We start from the raw sequence: 3,115 nt of genomic DNA, 5'->3' as shown, positions 1-3,115 counted from the left end.
ACTAAGAATCCTCTTTTGTAAAGTGGTAATAATAGATGGACTTAGACCTGATAGGGTTGTGAGCATTAACACATTAGCTCTTACATATGTGAAGATATTTGTTTAGCACAATGCCTGATTTATAGTAAAAGTTTAATACTGCCTTATAATAGTGAGAACTTGATGAGCTTGACAATGATTATACTGATGAAAATGATACATGTGACAATTAGAACAAACTAGTGCAGAAAAGTGAAAAAGAATATTACATATCATTAGAAATTTTAAATTTTAACAATGCCTTAAAGCATTGGCATATCAAGTCAGAATATTAGCCTGAAAAGACTCAGTTTTTATATAGATTGGAAGAATGTATATCCAGTCTGAAAATACAGGCAATCCCTAGACTAATAGGGTACAACCAAATATTCTTCACAATGGAGTTGAGCAAATTCCGTAAATTCCTTCCAACCGCTGGTGGACAACCAAACTTGTCTAATGTTAATCAGGGTTTTTTGTAGAACAGGTTGTCTTATCATAGTTTGGTTTCATATCAGTGGGCTCCTGACTACACTGGTAGGTCAGAAAATTTCTGCAATGTATCTCATTTTCAGTAAGATATTTGCAATATTTTATGGTATAGTTGGTGAGAACATTAAGTATCACGGGGCAATTAAGATTTTTCAATGCTTGTTGAATATTCTTATCAAATAGCTTTGATTAATATACCAACATCAACCTGGATAATTCTGGTAATGTCTTGAAGAATTTCATTCTTAGCCCTGTTAGGTCAAATGTGTTAAGTTTTTGGATGAAGATAAAAATCATGGTTTAAATATGTTATAAATTAGATAAAGCTGAGAGGACTTGTTAATTTTCAGATGACGAAAACAAGTCTTCTATATATATGAACATGGTACTATGATAAATATGAGTAAAATAAATGTAGATTTGTATATTTTGTTTAATATAGTCAGTGCACAGAGACAAGATGGGGAGAAATGGATAAATTGTAATGCACATTAAAGATACTAAGTGGTTCTAACTGCATGGGAGTCTGAAACGAAAGAAAATCTAATTAAAGTAATATGCTTTCTGTCCTACTAGATACGCACATTCATGTCCACATTAAATACATGGGATCATGGATTGCCTGGATTACATCCGTGTGCCTGTAAGGTCTAAGAACCCCAGATTAAGACCTTTTGATAAGAGTGCCTTGTCATGGTGCCCCCCCAAAATTAACCCATTCTTGACCCACCTTAATATATGTACTGTGTCCAGAATAAGAGGGACACTGGCCTTGTTTTTCAGATTGCATGTAGAGTATTATGCCTATTTCTGATCAAATTTAGGTATAATGAATGTAAAACAGACTGGAGAATTGTCAAGAATCATACAATATAGAAACATCTGAAGAATTTTAAGCCTAGAAAAGAGGCAACCTATAAGGGATATAATTTAAAAAAAAAAAAAAAAAAAACAGCTGCCATCGAGTCGATTCCAACTCATAGTGACCCTGTAGGACAGAGTAGAGCTGCCTCATAGGGTTTCCAAGGAGCGACTGGTAGATCTAATAATTGTCTTAAAACTTTGAGGACTTGTAACTTGGAAAAATAATAAAATGATTCTGTCATCAAAAAGGTTGCCGAAATTATAAGAATGCAAATTTTGACTCTCTACTGTATAAGGAAAATACGCTTAATAATTGGATTCTCGTAAAAGTTGAATGGGATCGCTCAGTCAATGGAAGTGTTCAGATAAAGGCTAGATAACCTCCTACCTTAAGTATTGTGAAAGGGATGCGTATAATGGGAGAAGATGGTACTAGATTATCTTCAAGACACCTTTCAATTTTAAGACTCAACGATGTGATTATATGTTTTGAAGAATGTTAAATGACCAACATTTCTATAATTATTTTTGTTAAAGTGAATAATCAGCAATAAGCCTGTATGGACAGACACCTATTATTGAATGTTTCTGAGTGTGCCTTAGTTTATATCTGGGACCCTGTGTGACACAAATGCATAAGTGCTCAGTAACTAACTGAAAGTTTGATGGTTCAGACCCACCCAGAATCACCTTGGAAGACAGGCCTGGAGATCTGCTTCCAAAAGGCCCCACAGCTTTGAAAACCCTATGGAGCAGTTCTACTCTGCACACATGGAGTGGCTATAAGCTGGAATCCCTTCAACAGCAACTAACAACAGCAACAGTCAGGATCTTAAATTATTTTTGTCTAAATTTCTTCAATAATATTTTGGAAGATGACTGTTGTTTTCTAGTACAAATGCACATATAAAAATTCACATTTTAAAAAAGATTTTAAAAATGGTTCTTGAGAATGATCGGAGAAAAGTAAAATCAGGGAAATTTACACAAAAGCTGCCTTTGAATTATGACTCATTACACGTTGATAAAATAAGAAATGTACTTCAATCTTGATTTTTCTGCTTCCTGTATTTTATTAAGACCTTTAACTCAATTCAGCCTGTATTTTGTGTGATACAAGTAAAATTTTAAAATTCAGTAAAGTATTTTTAATGTTGACTTGGACATTAATGGTACATTTGGAGACTATATTTATCTTAATGTCACAGGAATGTACTTTAAACATATTTTCTTCAACCACCTTCTCTTTTTTCCTGAATAGAAGTTATAGTAACATAAAAGCGCCTAGAAATCTAAAGCTTTCCTTTTGAAGAAAAATGTTTTAAAAATGAGGGGCCCTATTTAAGAAAGTGGATAATTGAACTGTTATACTGCTAAGAAATTGCTCTCCAAATTATCATATGTCCCTACCTCACTCATAGCAAAGCGACATGGTTTTAAGATACTACCTCTTGTAAATTTATTTTTTTAAAAAAGACATTTCACTATTTTTATTTTATTTTTTTCATTGTACTTTGCATGAAGGTTTACAGAACAAACTACCTTCTCATTAAACAGTATATGTATTGTTTTATGACCTTGGTTAACAACCCCATGACATGTAAGTACTATCCGTTCTCGACCTTGGGTTCCCTATTACCAGCTTTCCTGTCCACTCCTGCCTTCTAGTCCTTGCCCCTGAGCTGCTATGCCCCTTTAGTCTCGTTTTATCCTATGGGCCTGTCTAATCTTTGGCTAAAAA

Source organism: Trichechus manatus, unplaced genomic scaffold, assembly GCF_000243295.1.
Source record: "Trichechus manatus latirostris isolate Lorelei unplaced genomic scaffold, TriManLat1.0 scaffold00041, whole genome shotgun sequence".
NCBI lineage: Eukaryota > Metazoa > Chordata > Mammalia > Sirenia > Trichechidae > Trichechus > Trichechus manatus.
The sequence above is the reverse complement of the archived record's forward strand: the minus strand, read 5'-3'. Positions refer to the sequence as shown.